The sequence below is a fragment of the Pogona vitticeps genome, chromosome 5 (genome assembly GCF_051106095.1).
Source record: "Pogona vitticeps strain Pit_001003342236 chromosome 5, PviZW2.1, whole genome shotgun sequence".
Classification (NCBI taxonomy): domain Eukaryota; kingdom Metazoa; phylum Chordata; class Lepidosauria; order Squamata; family Agamidae; genus Pogona; species Pogona vitticeps.
Window position 1 is genome coordinate 97347043 of NC_135787.1, and position 7533 is coordinate 97354575.

Below are 7533 nucleotides of genomic sequence, written 5' to 3' on the forward strand. Positions count from 1 at the left end.
TGTGCCTATTCAGTACCAACTGTAACTTCTATGGGGGAGAAAATCAGTCTATGAGGTCTTGGGCAAACTACATAATCTTAGAATGCCCCAGAAGAAGGGAATTATAAACCACTTTGAGTACTCTGTACCTAGAAAAATCCTAGAAGATGTTACTACAAGTTGGAATTGACTTTATGGTAAGTAATATTTTTTAGTACTGCCACCTCCCATTGAGTTTCCATAGCCAAGTGGAATCTGAACCTAGGTCTCTTTAAGCCCTGGTCTGCCACATTATCCACCAAAGTCCAGTTTCAAAGCTACAATTTTTTTTGTTTGGGCTGCCCCCATTTCTACAAATTCGTTGCAGAATACTGATTTGCTCTGTTGCATAATAACATGGCTTTATGTTATTGTGCAGCTGTAATTTGCGTTAGGCTGTCATACTTTGGGCACATTGTGCAGCTACAGTGGTACCTCAGTTTATAAACCAAAATCCAAAGAAAATAATGCCCCGGCTTAGGTTTTTTTTTTTCCTCCTCTCCCCCCCCCTCGTATGAAAAGGTTTTCCCAAGGACACATAGTGCCTGAAGAGTTCTAGCGCCACCCCTGTTCCTAGCGCAATCCGCATTTCAATTTACGAAATTAAAATCACAGGCACTTTGAAAAACTACAAAGCCTGAAAAATATTTGTTAGTTATCTATTTGTTTATCTGGTCTCTGGGCCCAAAGGCTGTTGCAGAGTTTTGAATTTTGAGTAAATTCCTCTAGCTGTGCAGCAGAAGTACAGGGATTCACAAAGCAGAATGTCCTCAAGTTCCCAAGAATTCACCTCCTTTTTCTCATCAACTGGCACTTAGAGTCTCAATGACTCACTCTGAGATATTTCTAAGAGAAAGAATAAAAGGCTTCATTACTCACATTTGAACAGATTAAATAGCAAACTGACATGACTGCTTTTGAGCATCAGACTTCAACAGATTAAAAGGAGGGGAAAAGCAAAGAGTTGGACCTGTCTTTGCATCAGAAAAATATATATAGTATCCTTCAAGTGAAGAGAAAGATTGGTTACTGCTCGATAGACTGACAGTCACCTCAGCCCAAAAGGTCCCTCCTAGCCACACCTACTAAGGGGCAGCATGCGAGGATGCAAAAAACTCTTAACAGGTCATTTATGTAAATGTTAAAAAGGAATGGTGCCAAGACACTACTCAGTGGGAGGTTGTGACTTTGATTTCTCCAGTGACTATGCCTCCCTTGAAATTCAACAAAGAACCAGAAGCATTACACTGTAAACTTGCTGATACGTTGTCCTGATATAACCTATTTAACATGGTTCAATTATTGCTCCAGATTGCCACCAATAAATCAGAAGAAGACAGAGACTTGGAAGGGCAGCTATGAAAAGTAAAGATGATCAAATGTAAAGATGTGCAACTGGAAACCAAAGTGAAGGTGATTCATACTATTGTATCCTCAGGTACTAAGTATGGATGTGAGAGATGGATAGTGAAGAAAGACATCAGAGAAGAAAATCAAATAGTTTACTGGAAGAGATACTTTACAGATACCCTGGACTACCAGAAAGGCAAACACATAGCTGCTAGATGAAATCAAGCCTGAAAACTCTGGAAGCAAAAGAAGCTGAGGCTGTAATACTTCAGGCACATTATGAGAAATTAAAACTCACCAGAAAAGATAATAATGCTAGGAAAATTTGAAAGCAGCATGAAAAGAGCAAGACCAAATATAAGACTGATTGACTCATAAAGGAAGCAATGGCTTTGAACTTATTTATTTTATTATTTATTTATTTAAAATGTTTTAATTCCGCCTTTCTCCTTGAAAAGGACCCAGGGCGACTTACAATGATGAGAGACAATATTAAAAGTTGAAAACAATGAGTATACAATGGTGGTTAACATAATTAAGAGGTGATATTTAAAACGATGAACAATGAACAAGGAGGTATTGTACATCATTAACAGGCAAAGACCAATAAGTACACAACAATTTAAAAAATGTCACTGAGAAATGGAAAGCACAAGTAGTACTAAAAATCCAGTCAAAGCAGTAATGCATAATAATCCATCTCAAAAATCACAGGTAGCTTACGCTAGCTGAGCATGATTGCCAATGACAGGACTTTCGGCATATATTAGAGTTGACTTGACAGCACATAACAGAATTGTGTACAAGTGCAATGCATATTCAAACAGGTGCATGCTGAATCACGAAGTCCTCGTTCCAGTCAAGGATGGGTGCCCAGGCTTTAAAGCAACCTGATATACTAAAAACAGATATTCACCTCCTCCACAAATACTCACCTTGAGCTTTGCCTCCCTGCCTGAAGACTCAGGGCAAGCACAGCAATGCCCTGAGACTTCCCAAGACCTGACAGATCTATGCATCACTATAAAGGATCATAGCAGGATCAGCTTAGCAACAGAGAATGAAATTTGGTACAAATACATTTTAGAGTTTTCATGCTTTTAAGATTTTTCACGTAATTAATCCTCCCCCTGGCCCTTGATGCAGTCTTTGTTCTCCTATCTAGGTTTTTCCACCCTCACCAATCCAACCCAGGGCGGCTGCTGCTGAACACAGCACTCCAGTTCTTTAAAAAAAGAAAGAACAACAGAACAAAAGGACAGAGAAATATTTGGGGGTGGGGTTGTCTTTCCAGCATCTATTACAGATCAAGCAGTGAAGGGATATCACATCTGTCTCTTAGATGCCACTAATTGTCATCTTTCATCCATTCAGCTTTCCAAGAAGCAAAAGACTCTGGTATCTGGACCATGTTAGATAAGTCACACAAACAAAAGCTCACGTTCCTTTTCTAGCACCCAGACATAGGAACTGTGAACAGACATAGACTCTCATGAATACGCACGTACACACACTTGCAAACATAGAGGAAAGAGACCCAGACTGCCTCACTGGCTCTATTCCTTTTTTTTTTTTTTTTTTTTTGCATTAAAACTGTAATATTTTTGTTTGTTTCTGTTTTAGAAAACCCCCAAACTGTTTTATATTATCTCTGATGCACTTCTAAACTTGTAAATTAATGAGAGCTTGTTTACTTACGTATTTTCTGGATCTCATTTCACAGCAGAAATTCTTTTGCTTATTGAAAATGGGAACCCATAACTAGAAAACAGGGATCTTATTGTAGACAGTTTAGATTAGCTGCATGTCTTGTTTTAATGGCCAATAGTTCACATGTCTGCATTTGTCTATGTGCTTATCACTTTTCCTACTGATATTTCTGTTTAGTGTATTTAGCACTTTTTCCTATTGACATTCTGTTCTGTAAATTTAGTCATTGGATGTCTTGTGATCTGAGTTGATGCTGATAGCCATATCACACTATTTAGAATAGGTATCTCAAATATTTACAAATAGATAGTCTTGTCAGTCTACTTCAGTACGTGTGACAAAAGAAAGTAAACAAAGTCTTGTGGTATCATGAACACTAACACATGTATTTTATCATAAAATTTCATGGATTATAATCCACTTCTTCAGATGGAATAGTTAGGCCATAGGTTAGATACACAGTATACATGGTTATGTGGGTGGGATTAGAGTGAGAATGGGTGCAGTACCGCTGGTAATGAAATTTCAGACACCATTGGCACTGCTTTTTACATTTGTATGTACATATGTATTTATATTAATTATATTGTATTTATGTAAAGCATGTAAATTTGTGACAAAAAAAGGGGTACCCACAATTATGATTAGCTGGATGTGGTGGTGTCAGGTCTGGCACAAAAATTTGTGCACAACATGTGGCTCAGATTAAGCAACAATTTTGAATGTTCCCCAGCTTGAATTGCAAATTTAGAAACTGGCAAGAACAATGGCATAGCTGATCAATGGGAACCAAGCACCTGTGAAGCTTGTAGCGGGTGTATCAACTTTTATGAGAGCAGAACCTTCCAGACTCTGTTCATCCCTCTTGTGAAAGATAGTTCCTCAGCAACTATCTCAAGCTTTACCATTTACTATAGTAAACATATCACAGATTTTAGCAATAAGAATCTCTCTCTCTCTCTCTCTCTCTCTCTCTCTCTCTCTCCTCACACACACACACACACACACACACACACACACACACACACACACACACACAAATTTTTGAGTTCCCCACAATAACAAATAGGTTGAGCTGTGGGTATACGTATAGCCATTTTCATCAGCTTCTATTACAGAAAATATAACCAAATTTATAGCTTTTGAAGGAATAGCCATGTTAGTCTGTTTTTAAGCATGTCAGGGGGGAAAAAACCAAGAGAACAAGTGACAAAAATGTTGTGGCCCCTGTAAAGGGGACACTGGCATGGGCACCTCTACCCTCAGCCCAGAGAGTAGTAATATAGAATCTACTGAGGAACCAGAGGTGGTTAGGGGGACATGGGCCAGGGATAGCAAAACCCCAACCAAGGCACTGCCAGCCAAGATGGCAGAAAAAAACACCAGTAGCATAGGTGGCTTGCAAAGCACAGAGTAATCCCTGGAGGAGGGGAAGGAAAAGGGGACTAAGAGGTAGGAGATATAAAGGAAGTGCTAGGGGAAGTAGTGGGGCAGTAGAAGGGAGAAAAGGGAATTGAGGAAACTGCTCCAGGAACGAGAGGAAGAGGGAGTCTGGAAAGACACCCAGGGGGAACTGGGAGGGGTGTACAGGGAGGAAGATGAGGAGGATCAACCTGAGTGGGACTATGTTATAAATGATGACCCCTGGACTGGTGTCCTAGTCCCAATGGGAGTACCTATGTGGGAGGGGGAGTAGGTTCTTCTTCACAGTCTCTGTGAATATACACGAATGGGTTAATCTGCACCTGCGCAGAGCAGCCTTGGAATCTTCTAGAGCTCAAGCACATGGTGCCGGGACCTCCCACACACTACCTATAACCCCGCCCTGGCATCGAGTGCCTCAGTTCCGTTTGTGCCACTGCTGCTGCTGCAGCTTGGATCGGAGCTACCGCATTCATGCTTTCCTTCATTCTAAATACTTTCTTGGACCTACTGGTATTTTGACTTTGGACTGTACTGACGTTGCCTTCGGATTGTGAGCGGAACTAAGCAAAAAACGGTGTTATTCCTGTTGTTTTGTTAAGCGGGTTTATGGCCGCTTTGGGCCCTTTCAAGTGATGCTTTTTGTGCTCCAACAATATCCCCTTGTTGGATGGCCATTCCCAGTGTCTGTTTTGCCTGGGAGAAGAGCACCAACCAGCTTTGTGCTCCATTTGCAAGAGCTTCACGAAGCCAGCATTAAAATAGAGGCTTCAACGCCTGCACTCCTTTCTCTGGGAGAAATCCCTGTGTCCCACTCAAGACACATCTATGAATCCGCTACATGCTCCCCCTTCGGAAACATCATCTCCAGTGGGCCATTGACCTAAGTCAGTGAAAAACATGGCAAAGGCATCCTCCTTGGGTTCCAGGTTGACTCCCTCGGTGTCGGCATCAAAGTCCTCTTCAGTGTCAATCACGGGGTGATCTATGAATTCAAGGCATTCCCCTTTGGGCTGTACACTGCACCACGGGTATTCACAAAGTCTTTAGCCCCAGTGGCGGCTTATCTTCACTTAGATGATTGGTTGCTGGTGGCACCATCTCATGCTCAATTGGACAAAGACATATCCTTCACCTTGTCCCTTTTGTTTGTGGGGAACTTCTCCTCCCTATGAGGAGTCATTAAAACCCTGTTCTTTTGGCTTCTAAAGCCACACTTTTATCCTGGAGCTGCTGCCAGATGGGCCAAGATTCTTCGTCTGGCAAAGACTGAGGTGGTGACACCTGAGGTGCTGGCCATTTCTTGATTGACTGCTTTCCTTTTTTGTTACCTTGTCCCTTTCTTGAGGCCATTCTGCAGCCTAAAATTCAATTCCAGTTAAAATTAACATAGGCATGGTATCTTTAGCCCCCAGTTGTGCGGCAATCACCCAAATTACCCCTACCGTATTAAGTGGTGCAAGCTGGGAACCAAAATGTGGCCTGCTGTATGACTGATACCCTCCTATATTTGTATAGTGAAGTACTTAATTATTCCAATTACTATTATGATTATTTGCCTATTAATGATTAATTTATTCATTCAATTAATTTTAATCAATTAATTAATCAATCAATTAACTATTCAATTATAAAATTAGTTATTCAATTATAATCAAATTTACTCTTAATGAAATAGCAGTGAATTATGATATTAGTAATAATTAATTAATTTATTCAAATGATTTTTATCAAGTAATTAAATATTTAATTATTTATTTATTCAAGTACATTTTCCAGTAAGCTTAATCAAGTCTTAGGTCAAGATAATAATCAAGTCTAAAATTATTCTGAATTTATGAGAAGCCTAATATTTGATTAATGAGGAGCAGATAATAATTAAAGAAGCCTACTAAAGAGAACTGATATCTAATTAAAACAAATGCCTCCCGATAGAAGCTTACTTAATCCAACACTTAGCATGTGCTTCAGTTCACATCCAAGCAGGCTCAGAGACTGGGGAGAGAGGGGGGAAGAAGTGGCACATCTAACAGCTGAGGAGCCTAACGGCTGAGCCGCAATGCAGCTGACTCCAGCAGACGAGCACCAACGGAGGATATTGGGCTCCCCGGCTATCATGTTCAAACAGTAACTATAGCTGTTTATATTTTTATTGAAGCACCCTAAAAGGACAGATTAAACAATCAGTTCATTCTTTTTTTAAAAAAAAAACGGAGGGCTACTCACGCCACAGCATGGCTCATGTGAGCTGCGTGGTCACACCACCCCTTTTGGAACATACCAATGCTATTTAGAATGACTATTTAAAACTATCCAAGAAATTAATATAAACAATTATAACAATCCAAATAAAATTAATGTGCAAATTAAAAGTGGCAAAAACCAAGCAACCCAAAGGAGGTAGCCAATGCTATCCCCCCCAATCTGTGCATCAAGCCTCACAGACCTTGGGACCAATGAAGGAAGAGGACGGGGAGAGGGGGGAACAGCCCTTAAATAACCTATTGTTCCTCCCTCTCCCAACTGAGTTGCTCATGCAAGACTAGAAGGTCTCATGACCTCTGTGGAAGGAGGCAAAGGTGAGCTGCGCCACTGAAGCATGGCTCGCCAGCAGCTCGAACATTTTCACAATCACTATATATACCTCTTATTTTATTAATATCCAAGTAAATTTTGTACTTTAAGCATATTCCATAACTATTGCACAAACAGAACAGTTAACAATGAACTCAGTTAAAAACACAGAATTTTATCTAGTCATTTGGTCTCCTAGACAAAGCGTCAGCAAGCATGTTGAGGGAATGTGCGTCTGTGTCTTTATCTTTTCTTCAGCAGAATAAAGCGCAGATAAACGAACACAACAGATTCTTCTTTCTTGCAGTGTATTTACAAAATATATAACAAAATATACATACATACAGCACTTCAATAGCTCAGTATTCAAACCAGCAGCATGACAAGCAGACATCAATGTACAGGAGAAGGGAAGACTGTACAGTGTTCATTTCTTATATACAATCCTGGTATCAGTCT

At 40.2% G+C, this 7533-nt stretch overlaps 1 long non-coding RNA gene across 1 annotated transcript; it reads left to right on the forward strand.

Moving 5' to 3' along the window:
- The first annotated feature begins 393 nt into the window (after nt 1–393).
- On the forward strand, nt 394–653 carry LOC144589468 (uncharacterized). The gene is made up of 2 exons (XR_013545590.1): nt 394–499; nt 541–653. It is a non-coding gene; the product is annotated as an uncharacterized LOC144589468 (long non-coding RNA).
- Nucleotides 654–7533: the final 6880 nt, after the last annotated feature.